Source organism: Ischnura elegans, chromosome 11, assembly GCF_921293095.1.
Source record: "Ischnura elegans chromosome 11, ioIscEleg1.1, whole genome shotgun sequence".
Classification (NCBI taxonomy): domain Eukaryota; kingdom Metazoa; phylum Arthropoda; class Insecta; order Odonata; family Coenagrionidae; genus Ischnura; species Ischnura elegans.
Genome location: NC_060256.1, coordinates 60,799,280 through 60,813,430, shown reverse-complemented (window position 1 = coordinate 60,813,430; position 14,151 = coordinate 60,799,280).

The window sequence follows — 14,151 nt, the reverse complement described above, 5'->3', positions numbered from 1 at the left end:
ACAGGCGGAGTCATTGCTATTTCTTTTGCATGTATCTATCACATCCATTGTTTATAACGCGCGGTAGCTGAATTATAACGACGAAATTTTTCGATACTTATGCAACATCATTCCTCGTCAAAATTTTACGTTCTTATGGCGCGAATAATAATTATATTTAAAGTATAATGTCCTTTTATCTCTCATATTTCATCTGCCTTTTGGAGGGAGTACTGAGCGGGGAGAAATTTTAAATTTCGTGTCAAAAAGAAGAATATCAGGTAAGCGAGGGAGGGGAAGGAAAATGATTCAATAGAAAAAAGATTAGATTAAAAGATACAGTGTCCGGCGTGATACGGTGGAAATCTTTGATATTCAGCTTACTAAAACCACTTGTCTGTTTCCACACACTTTTATTTACACCGACCATGGTTTAGGCAAATTGTGCCATTATGAAGGTAATGGCATAAGTTGCCGAAACCATGGTCGGTGTAAATAAAAGTGTGTGGAAACAGATAAGTGGTTTTAATAAGCTGAAAAAGATTAGACTTTATTGATCGAACGAAAGGAAGTTCGCCTTATTCTAAACTATAGAGTAGTCAATGTCAGCTGGCTAGGCTGACTCACAAAACACTCTATGTGAACCTACCTCAACCGATAGAATACTTCAATCTAATTAATTATTATTACCTTTCGCACCTAAAAAACACTGTGCATTTTCACGAGGACTGATATTGGCTGAACATCGAAAAAGTACGTCGTGAAAAATGAACTACCACGCATTATAACGAATGGATGTGATGAATAGATGCAAAATAAATAGCTATGAATCTGCAAGTGATGCTTTCAGAAACTAGCTTCCAATCCACTCAAACCAAGCTTATAAGAGCCACCGTTATTCATCCTACAATACCAAGATGTCGAAATGAAATATTGGGGGCACCAGTTCATCTATTCAGCTCGACGTGGGAACAAAATCGAACCACCGTCTCCATGGGTGAGCACTTTTGTATCATCCATTGGACTCGATCGATATGATGACAAATGAAAAACGATTTGTCTCCTACGCTGTGGTACACTATTGGCTCCAAGTTTCAGATGCTTGATCGCGGGTAGCAGAACATTAATCTCTGAGAATCCTACATTGGGAGATGGTGTTTTATTTTCTTTGCAATATCACCATTGGAAACATTTTTTTTTTTTTTTTACTTTTTCGTTCTCGACCAAATTTTTGGTCCTTCTCTTGAAGCCACGAAGATACCGCGATGATGCTCGTAGAACATTTTCAGGCATTTTACGTCATAATATATTAACAAAAGGGCATCTGCATCATTCTACCAAATTTCAGCTAACGTTTATCCCTTAAGTGTCTCAAATTTTGCTGGATGCAAATATTTCAACCTCCAATTAAATAACCCGAAAAGGTTTTGCAAATAAAATATTTTTGTGCGTTTTACGTGCTTTTATTTTTTTAATATTCAAGCCAAAAACAAAAAACGTGCCTTGAATCACATAGTTCCTTCTGATTCACCGCCAAATTGTTTTAGAGGCATGATTCATGATTAAATCTAAAGATAAGACATTGTTGAAGGAACTAAATGATTTAAAAGTTCATTAAATGGCTTTCCCTGTTGTTGCGATATTAATTTGTCGAAAGAATTGTTCATTAAATTGTATACTCAAATATGTTATCTCAGAATTGGGCCAAACTTCATAATTTTTTTTATTTCTACACTTAAGAAAATGACTAGATATCAGAGAATGAGCCGTATCTCCACGACTAAGACAGTATTGAGCGACTAAAAATTCAATAGTCTCCTCCTGCCATCTTACATGGATTGCTTCCTTACGTGGGGTCCTATATTCCGTTAAATTTCAAATAAAGTGAATAAAAATTTGGGATCGGAATTCTGACTGTTAGCAAATAAAAATAAACGCTTGGACTGGCTATCCACGAAAATATTTAAGGGAAAATAGCGTGTTATCAACTCGCTGCCTTCACGCAAGTGTCAGAAGAAGCACTGTACTCTTTCGATGCATACGTTTGGAAACCCAGAAGGAATGGACAAGAAGTCATCTTGGCAACGTATGAATCTTAACTTTTAGTGGCTGCTTGGTTTAAAATACGCTGTACAGGTTGTATAGTTTAATTTCAAGTGGCAATAACTCGGTTCTAAAGGCTTGTTCACACGATACATTAACACGCACGATTTTGTTTGCGTGAATGATTTTTGTGGACCGGAACGGAACATGTATGAATTCATGAACCAAATTAGAACATATTGTTTTCTGTACATACATTCACACAACTTGTGTGGTTACACGGTGCATTTTTGCGTTCATTTACGCGTTTATACATTTAGGCATTGACTTGGGCGGGTTAATGTGCCGTGTAAACAGGCCTTAAGGCCATAAGCGCACACATGATATCACAAAGCTCAATTTTCTACTATTTGATATACACCGGCAAGAAATGAATAATATCAGTGAGTAATACTTTACACACTAGTTTCACAAACGAACAAATATCCTGCAAGACCAAGTACCCCGGCTGCCGAGGAAAACCCCCACTCCTTTTTGCTGCCAAATTGTCACATAAATGCTATTGAAGCTTGAAATAAATAAATCCACTCATTAGCCTATTTCTGAAGTCGGTCGAAATTAGCCAAATGATGGAAAGAGATGGGTGCGAAACGGAAATTGAAAATGGACGCCTACTGCCCGTAAATTACATGCAAGTATCATAAAAGTAAAGAGAAATGACTTTTTGTAGATTATGTTATACTTCCTTCGTTCAAAAATATGCTTGCCCTGAAGATTAATTCTTCCTATCAAGGTTACTCTAAGAAATTCAACACCAATTCTGACCTCGTTTCCACTCATTGTATGTGATAGAGGTAATTTTGAGGAAACTAGCTGATTTATCACCAAAATATTTCACAGGATTACTAAGAAAGATCATAGGGCCAAGGTACCTAAATATTTTCAAAATTGAAAGCAAAACATTTTCTTGGCGGAAATAGGTTAAACTACACTATTGGTCATACTGTCTAAAGAAACTCGATTAAATTCCGGCTTAATTCTTAATTAATAAAAGGAAAATACCCTGTGAGACTTGACCTTCCATTTTTCCTCCAATATATTTCTCACAAAATCATAGTGTCTTATGACATGGCCAATTCAACGACTACTTTTTCATTGTATGGTGCTCCCTTATTTAACTATATATCCTTTTCTTAAGCCTAGATTCAGTAATGTAAAATAAATTATTACGACAGAATGGACAATAATCTCCCTTAATCATTGGTGAGTAAAACATTGATCGAACTCAGCCACCGCATGAATAAATAAGAAGCCAAGAGAATTTGAAAAGCAGTGGCTGCCAAGGAAAGATGGGGGCTATAATTGGACCCAATCATTAACCCTTTTAAGTGTCCATTAGGTGACCCTCACACCAAAAGGATAACTTACCTCTATATGCCCCCATAGCGTACGTATCGATTCGACCCTCTTCCATCTTAAGGTCGCATTTTATGGCCACACTACTTCCTCAGCGCTCGGATATTTGAGGCGGAGGTGGGGGTTTTCGATTCATTTCCATGGTTCGATTCAGATGATTCGGTTCAAGTAGATGAATCTTTCTTTCAAACCGCTCGAAGTGAACTATATGGTCGCAATAAACCATGCCAATAAAATGACCATTTACAGTCTTTCCAGGCGAATTGATGGTAGGAAGATTTCTTAAGGCCGTTTTACACGGTACACGGAATTGCGCTATCTGACGTACGTGCGAAGGCGCAATCAAAATTGCGTCGTGTCAAGCGGTGAATTGCTAGAACACATGCGAGAATGCGTGGATGCGAGACGGAAAAATAGCACCTGTTCTAATTTCGTTCATGCATTCGCGCAATTCCACCCCATTTTAGAAATTAATGCAGCTCTAACCTGCGCAATTCCGTGCCCCGTGTAAAACGGTCTTTAGCTTTCCCGAGGAGCTTAAGTGCTGATATGTTCCAACGTATCAATTGCGTAATCTGCCATCGCCTCCAGGTTGATCATAATATAATCATTATTACCATACGTCAACAATTCTAAGATTATGAAGAATGAAAAAGAAACCTTGTGTTTTCACATGAAATATTTATTTACACGACCACGGTTTCAACGTAAGACGTCATCATCAGGTGGTTTTGATGACGTCTTACGTTGAAACTAGCGTCGTGTAAATAAACATTTCAAGTGAAAGCACGAAGTTTCTTTTCCATTCTTCATAATGAATCGCTCTCACAAAGTTGAGCCCCAAACCATCAATTCTAAGATTGGTTTGACGAAGCTCTTCATCCGGTGGCCCTTTCAATGGCTGGCGTATTTCACCTCTTTCAAATGATTTATAGCTTGTACTACGTAATACATTCGGAGCCGTCTCTTACCCTTATTCCTTCCATCTTTCCTTCTATGATTGTTTTCATCAGGTCATCATGTCTCAGAATGTGGCCAACGAAGTTTTCCCGTCGTTTTCCGTAGGTTTTTAGAAGACTTCTCTTTTATAATTTTTGGTTTTTTCCCAGCGAACAATTGCAGTGAAGTTTTCTCGGGTTTCACACCGGGTCAGGCCCTCCATTTCTCCTTCCAACGTTTCGATGAACAACTCGCCCATCGTCTTCAGGGATTCAGGAATCCAAACCTGGATTCCTTGGATTCCTGGAAACCTTGGATTCCTGAATCCCTGAAGACGATGGGCGAGTTGTTCATCGAAACGTTGGAAGGAGAAATGGAGGACCTGACCCGGTGTGAAACCCGAGAAAACTTCACTGCAGACTTCTCTTTTCTCCCACTCTTCTTAGCACTCCCCCGTTACTTACACGGTCGATCCATATTATCTTCATCGTTCTTCGGTAGCAGCACATTTCGAATGCTTCCACTCTTGACTTCTCTGCTGTTGTGAACGTCCAAGCCTCACATCCATAGAAAAACATGCTACATATGTAGCTATTACTACGATCATAGCTTAAAATTTTCATTTGAACTTTTAAGCTGATCATTAAGAAACGATCACGTAACTATTTTCTTCGCTGGATGAAAAGTTCTCGGGCTTCCCACCGGGTAATGAAATCCTTCTCCGCCGACGTTTCGATGTCCATCAGGGGCATCATCCTCAGGGCAACTGAGTCACTGAGTCACTCAATTGCCCTGAGGATGATGCGCCTGATGGACATCGAAACGTCGGCGGAGAAGGATTTTATTACCCGGTGGAAAGCCCGAGAACTTTTCATCATACACCTACGCCGGGAAAACACCCGATTATATTTTCTTCGCTGTTTACGTCAGGCAATCGTACTTCATAGTATAGCCTCCTAACTTGTCTCGTCTTCTCCTGAAGATTTTCAATAGATTTTTATTTTCTCCCACCCTTCCTAGCACTTCATCATTTCTAACTCGGTGGACCCATTTTGAATGAGAGCTAAAATTAAACACTGCCGATAAAAATGTATGCTGCAGATAAAAATGAACTAAATAAACTATGCAAACTAAATGAGATTTGTGATTTTAAAGGAACCAAGAAAATTAAATGAATTTCGCCAGTTAAAATGAACTAGGAAAGCATTCCGTCAATTACGTATTCAAATAATCCAAAATTAAAATTAAGAACACGACTAACCGTTCGAATTAAATGATACCGCTGATCAAAATTAATTCAGTGAACAAAATGAGATTAGCAACTCAAGACAAATATGAAAAATTAAGTGAATATAAATGATAAGTACGAATTAAGAGAGAACTAAAATGAATTGAAGTGAACGGAGCGAACCAAATGATTGCAGTGGTTCAAAATAATGCGTCAAGCAACAGAGACTGCTCTCTGTGTAGGTTACGTCTAGTGGTGGATCCAGAATAGGGACAAGGGGGGGGGGGGGAGTTAGTGGAGGTTAACCTACCAGCAGTAGTGGGGGTCCGAAAAAATTACAATTCTATCTGGTGCAAATTGGATACCCAAGGGGGGAGCTATAGCCCCCTTAGCTCCCTCCCCTCCCCCATAGATCCGCCACTGGTTACTTCGATGGTGAGCCACCAGAGTGTAAAAAATAAATAAAGATATTACAGCAGAAAAATGGAAGTAAATTTCAAGAGAAAGTTATAAAATTTTACACATGCGGTTACAGAAATTTTTAATGTTTAACTTCAATTTCTAATGTAAAAATTTGCTTGGATATGTATTCTGCTTTACTAAGTCATATTATGTCTCAAATTCTTATACCGTCTTCATTAAAAATTTCAAATATGACTAAAATAGGTAAAAGATCCTTAAAATGGGATATAAAAATGTATTTTCCAAATGATTCCATTTCTTTTCATGAGGTGTTTCTTCTTAAACCATAATATAGACACGAACCTGGATGTACCATTGAATTAATTATACTCCATTTAAAACTAGTAAATGATACAACATATTCCGTCGAGTATGATGAATCTGAATGTAAACCACAATGAACGGTTCATTCATGAACGATTCGTTCACGAATGATACATTTCTAATTTGAGGGCCCGCCCTATCTTAAGGGCTTGCACGTATTCAGAATCTTTTCTTTTTCATGGCAAGGGTTCAGAGCAATTTGGCCAGATTCCGAATTCCCTCCCAGATTTGCTTTAGGGTCGACCCTCATTCAACTACGATTATCGACAGGAAAGAAAAAGTGGGTGAAGAAAAATTTTCAAAAATCATTCCAAAAGGTTGGCCCCAAAGGAATCAAGGGATAGTTTGTTTTATTATTTGCTGGCTATTATGCGAAAAATAAAAAATCTCAGGATTTTTAAACCTATCTAGACCTAGGACAGAAATCTTTCCGCAGAGTTACTTATTTTAGGACCTATAATCATATTGAGAATTACCTTTACTTAATTGTTGAGACAAAAATGAACGTCAATATTGTAGATGTTTAAAAGAAAGTTTGTTGTCATTTGATGAGCAATTTAATTTTAAATGTGATATACTCTTTAAGTAATAGCAGTGTCAATCAACATGGTTCCTTGTTTAGCTAAATATTTGTAGCTTCTACCGCAATAATACACTGTAACTTAAATATTTTGCCTGTACACTCAAATAATTTTTACCAATTATGAGCAAGTCGGTGTCTCAAAATATTGAAATAATTTCTTGCAATTTTCCATGGATATAAAATTTATTACGACCTAGGTGTTGATATAGTACCACCGAAACCTAGGTCGTAATAAATTTTAAAATCGTGGAAATAGGCAAGTATTTATTTAAGTGTGGAAAAATTCCAAACCACCACGACTGAATCTTCGAATTTTATTGGTATCCCAAAAGTGGTGTCTCTTTTCAGGGGTGTCTACATTCTCTTTGAGTTATGCATGACGTGGTGGAATAAAATCTAAATTATTCTATATTTTCTAAATAAACAAATAAAATCTACATTATTCTAACCTATTCTATCTTTTCATGTGCTCTCGCTGATTCATTGTTTTGTGGTATGACTTTTTACTCTGAAAATAGGTAGTCCTATGTGTAGTAGAACATGTGCATAAATTTCGGTTTATAACCCTAATTATAACTTATTTCACCTCGGAACTCGAATCAATTTGCCCGTCAACGACTTTTGTAAACCCATTTAAATGCGAGGTAGGTGACAGCCAGTGGTGTCATAGTGCGGGAACGCGACGTAACGCTGTTCCGGCAATGGTTAACAAAAGACATAATATTCAAATAACACTTTTATCAAATGTGTTGCCTCAAAATTTCAAATTCATACATTCGTAACCAAAATAAAAAAAATATTAAGAAAATTGTTGATAATTTTATTTTTATTTTTATTCTCCAATCACCGGATACAGTTCTTATTGGCCATCTTACACCGGGGTGTTCCACAAATGTAACAAGTAAACGTACATAAACAACCATGCCCGGACCGGGGAAACCTACCCAGGCGGGACTCGAACCCGCGACCTCTTGATTGACAGGCGAGAACATTACCCCGCCGCCACCGAATACTGACTTGTAATAAAAAACACACGGTAGTATTTCACTTCTAAAGAAAGTTAAGGGAAGTGGGTTCAGGCACTGCTAATTTCGCCACGACGTCACTGGTGACAGCATATTTAGAGGCCAACTTGAAGATACTTTTCTGTAATATTCGTGATATGGACCTTCAAACATTAGAGATTCTATCTCCACCCCGTAAATAGAATCTTTAATGGTTGAAAGACAGGATATAGGAGTAAGCATGGACATGTGATTATAGCTCACCGATGAAAAGACGGGTAGTATGGAGGGAGCCAATTCGTCAAGTCCTGTGATTAATATTGTGAACGCGGATTAGGGAAAAAATAAGCTGCTCCACGAGAGGCATATCGACTTCCCAAAGGTTTCAGAGGCTAAATCAGAATCTTACCGTGCGAAGGGTCTTAAGACCGATATTAATTGAAAAAGAAGGTAAGGGGCTCTTTCTCCATTTCTGTCCTGAATGCCCTCTGCTATAGAAAATGTACGTATGTTTGCCCTTTCAAAGTGCCGAATCCCATTACTAGCACGGATTTACTTACAGGTACGATATTTTAAGGGGGAAAAGGTCCACATATGGCTTTAACCTTCCCATCTTTCTCGAAAGTACTTAAAAGGACTTCAAATACTTGCTTGAATCAAAGAGTCTTACTCCATGAAATCCAGCTCCGCTTTCTGTACCTCTATCCTTTAATGCTATCTTATTTTTTTAGCAGCAAGCACGCAAAAATCAATCTTCGTACGTAATACCATGAGAGCCCAGCTATTACTTTAGGATTTATTTTTTACCGTTATTGGTTCTGCGTTTCAACAATTCTTTATGGTATCATTAATTGACCACAAATAGAGGAAATATCAATTCCGATAAAATAACCCGTATTGAAAACATTTTTAAATTTATTTCACTAAATTTATCCAGAACTAGAATTTAGCCCATTAGGAAATGAATAAGTTATTTTTAATCCCCTTACCTTAGAGCTGAAAAATACCACAATAACCTTGAATTTTTTTATTCCCTATTTTTTTTTTTGGATCGCCAGTTATTTCCCAACTATCTTCGCAATGCACGATTATAGAACTTAAGTGCCACGTGGGCTCTGGATTGAGTAAAAGACGAGGTGAGTGTTATGATGATTAGAAGCCAAGATTATTAAAATAAAATTATAAGTCAATATGTATAACTACCCTTTTGAATAGAGCTCAAGATGTCAAAATTTATTTTTCTCTGTGAAAAAAATATTTTTTTAAATGTACACTCCAAAATTATGAGCCAAAAATGTAAAAATTACAAATCATAAATTCAGTGTTTTAACACAAATCTTGTATACGAGGTTAAGGAAAAAGATGGAAGAATTCCGCGCCGTCATTTGGGCGACGGGGGCTACCATATCGAAACAAAGTTTACTGCTCCTTGAGAAATGGTAGACCCTCCTTTTAAGAGAGTGGTCCAGTGAATTTCCTCTAGATACCGATGAAGTATAGCAAGAAGACCATTTTCCAGAATTGCAATGGAAATGGCACTTCTTTCGGTCATCAGTGGTACCAACCTGAATTCACCCGGAATTAAAATTCGGATAAATTAGCCCTCGTGATTTATAACCAAGACCTTGAGGATTCTCAATGTAGAAACAGCTAACATTTATTTTAGAATAAAATTTTTATTGTTCTGCATTTTACTAAATTTTCAAGCTATGCGTTTCGCCTCTTAGTGGCGTCATCAGAGAATTGAGCCATTATTTACATCACGGGCGGTAATTGTTGCCTTACCACGATTAGTATTTTAACACAAAACACTGAAAACTAAAATTAATTACAGGCGTATAAGAAAAGACATTGTATTGCAAATAAATGGGTATAAAATTAATAATTATAATTGAATAACTTACACAAAGGTGCCATTACCAAGAAAAATACTTTGACCAAGCCGGAATTGACGGAGGGTTAAATCACCAAGCCAACTTTCTCCAAGTAAAATTTCAGACAGGGTCAAGCCGTCCAAGGTATTTGGGTGGTAAGTCCACGTTGTGGCACAGAAGACAGGAAAGATAATGAAATATGCTTATCTTTAAAACTTTGTACAATGCATACCGAACATGAGATGAGGGACATCTTGAATTTAGTTTAAAGTGAAACGGTGCCACAAATTATGATATAATTCAAAGAATGAACTCAGTAATGACGCTGGAAAGCTGTGAAAAGTGTTCGTAAAATAATAATAAAAATACCGCAGAAGAATATAATGTTTATTTGAAAGCGAATCACACGGTTTAGTTACACTTGAAATCAAATCGTCGGAATCTACTATTGTGCGAGAGTCTGGAAGAATCAGAGGTAGCAAGCACCCCGTGGAGCGTGAAAAATCTATTATTTTCGTTCGGTACATCAAAGGTGGGAGACGGAAGGCACGCTGAGCCGCTATCCGACCCCACGCAACCACAAAAATTCTTTCAATTCTACTGTAATGCTTTGATTATCCGGCCGTGGGGCCACATCCGACTCAATTGGGGGCGGTAGATGAAAGAGATACCGGATTTCAGCGCGATGGGTTACGACGCACATTTGTCATTATCTAAATGTCCATCGCGCGCAATATTATTTTCTAACAGATAACGTTAAGTAAAATTCAATAATTAAGTATAGTACTATATATCTATATAGTACTATTATTTCTTTCTTTCTTTCCTTACCTGTGAATTTATTTTTGTATGTTTGCGCTTAAGGCGTCGTGTGAATGACTGAAGTAGTGTATCGGCCATATTGGCTTATTTCACTTGGGATCTGCGTGCCCCGAAACGCACGTTCCTGTCTCTTTCCTGCTATCGTGTGAGTGTGTATCTTTCCTTTCATCCTTGTGTCCTTGTCCATTCCTTCTGTTGGTAAGTGGTGAGCTGCCCCAATGCCATCTATTGGTTACTCTTGTGGGCCAAAGCAAAGGGAGTTTACTGTGTATAAACCCCCGCCGAAATCATCGTAAATTTAAGCGTCCTGGTAGCGCAACTGGTAGAGCACCTGGTCGGCAACCAGGAAGTTCTGGGTTCGAGTACCAGTCATGCCGCATTTTTACCCTCTAATTTTTGGCTTTTTCGATCTACCACAGCAACGTTGTCCTCGTCCTTTTTCCATTATATGTTCCTATCCCTTTCTTTCCTTACCTCTGAATTTATTTTTGTATGTTTGCGCCTAAGGCGTCGTGTGAATAAATGAAGTAGTGTATGTAATATATTGTCAACCATGTTGAAAGAATTATTTAGGATGAGCACGTTCAAATTTTAAGCATGCTGGCTGAATTGTTGATACTAGGGTGAAAAAAACACTGATTTTAAATAATTGTTAATATGCATAGAATACAAAGAGTATTCATTGCAACCAAGTTATATGCAAGTTTTGTGGAGAAACTTATTTTTTAACTGCTTGAAAGACGGTTAATTAAGTTATACGCAGGTTTTGTGGAGATTCTTATTTTTTTAACCTCTTGAAAGGTGGGCACAGTCCGTTTTGTATTTTTTAGCCAGCTTGATATATACATCACCTCCGGTGGATGACAATATTATACAGAATAATATAGAAAAAAGCGTTTATGTTTTATCAAAAAATAAGTTTAACGGTGAAATCCGTTATTAGGAATAACCAGGAACTATTTCACCTGTGACAAAGGATGGATCAATAACCTTCCTTATTCCTTAAAAGACGCAAGGAGAGGAAAAGTTCATTTCCCGGAGAATGGAAAATAGGATATCAAAATTATACGGACAGAGAGAAACAGTATGAGCGCACACAACAGCTTTGGTGAATAGACCAACGGCAAATGACACAGCGAAACAGATAGTAATACATCAAGAGTAACGGACGAGGGCGCAATGCCTACGCTGGGAGATGAATAACAGCTGAGGCACGACGAACGCAATGTTCTCAGCAATGGGGAATGCTGAATGGAGAATGTAACCTTCGGATACACAAACTATCGGTGAAGTCCCATGTTTTATATGAAGTACCCCTGGAGTGCTGACCTAACTTCACAGTTAATACGCACCGCGTAGGAAATGAAGGAATGTCCCGCGCACTTCCGAAATATGTGGGAAGGAAGAAGCTGACAGCGTATAAAACGTGACCATTACATCACAGAGAAAGGAATAGCCAGAGTGCTCGCAGTTCGGTAAATAGTGTGATATGAAATGGAGCTAGTTCCACTGCGGAAATGTAGGTGGCTGTCTAGCGCGTTCGTACAGTGGTTGTATCAGTAGAGGGCGAGCGAGGGTATGCACGGATCAAGGGGCTATTAGTACTCTACACTTTTTTTTAGGTTTTCATACACTTTCCAAAAGTTAGTAGTCTCGAAAATTACTAACTTTTCTTTTCGTTTAATATTTTCATCCCATTTTTATTGATATTTAATTATTTTTCTTTATTAAAGCTTATTTTTCTGAGAAAACCTAAAAAATAGTAATATAAACTCTATGCAAGGAGCATAACATATGGAACACACCCAGTCCATCCTGTAGAGCAGTGGCGCAGCAAGGGGGGGGGGGTTTTGGGGGATAAAACCCCTCCCCCCAGAGCTCAGAGAATTTTTTTAGTTTAATCAATTTTACTTAATTAGATTAATAATAGTTATGTAATAATCTAAGGATTATAAAAATATCCCTCAGAAGGCCGTAAAACTCACCATTTTGCACCATTTATCTTAAAATTTTTCTGTGGAAGGGCCCCGCACCTCCAGCTTCCCCTGCCGGGTATTCCATACCCCCTAACTCCCCAGTATTAGTTGTGCCTATAACCCCCCCTAGCCTTGATTCCTAGCTGCGCCCCTGCTGTAGAGGCTTCATTTGCGCTGCTACTTTGGGCACATTTTAATTGGTTGTAGATTAAAAAGTAAACTTTGTTGTATTCAACAGAGTATTTATTATAAGGCCCGAGCGGTTTCAACTTTTTCAGGTCACTATCAAGAGATTTCACCCCTTCAAATGAAATGGTTGAAAAAGTTCACCTCTTGATAATGACCCGAAAAGGTTGAAACCGGTCGAGTCCTTAAATACTTTTAAAAATTTAATAAATACTCTGTGGAATACAACAAAGGTTACATTTTAATGTATTCTGTCATGAATCGACAAAGTATCCTCGCATTTCACTGATTGCATCCTAATGGGGAATTCCAATGAAAATGGATGATTATGAGATAAAAAATATCCTTCACGCTGAATAGTACAATCAAATCAGTTCTGCTCTAACGTGCGTATTATTCGTAAAATTCCACTTTGAATATTCTATAGTAATCTTGCGCTCCAAACGACTCATTGCCATGTTGGCTCCAAACAATACGTTTACGTGGTATCAGTAGACTATTTTTCCCAGTTTTAGAAAAACCTATGTTTCTCTCAGTACAATTCATTTTTTTCATAGCATTAAATGTTAATTTTATCATCAGTCGTGAAATATCCTGAATAATTGACAGGGTTAAATAATGTACGCATACTGGAAGATGCAACACAGACTTGACAAATAGCGCTTATTACTTTTCATCCTCCTCATCTACGGCGATTTCCACAGTATAAGATTACTGTTGTCACTCTATTTTCTGGTGTCACTTAAGCCCCAACAGTGCCAACGCTCAAATTTATTAACAGTTGAACCTATCCGACTGCTGATTCACCGTATGTCTCTCTTCCAGACCTTAAGAATGCCGAGTAAATCGGCGTCACATATGTTCCTTCGTATTTCTCCTGAACGTTAACTTCACTATATTGCACGAAGTACACATTAAAAGCAATGGGTAAATGGCACAATGAGATACAAACCAAGCTTTAGATTACTAGCGGACGAGATCGTGGATTTAATTTATGTAACCTTTCAATTTCGCGGCTACTCAACTCCGCGCCGATAAATCTTCATTTAGTCCAGGAAATGAAGCATTTTGGATTGCAATATTTTAAAAAAGAATCGATTTTCTTGAAATTTTCACAATAAGTTGGGAATATACCAAGGATCAAAATCTACATCATGCCGTCGGGCGCTTTTACCTTGGGGGTGGTTTCCACCCCATCTCGGGGGTGGAAATTTTTAATTATATTTTGACCATAGGAATCGATAGAAAAATAAATTCCAAGAATAAAATGTTCTTTCAATTTTTTTCGTCAAATTAATATTTTTCGAGATATTCG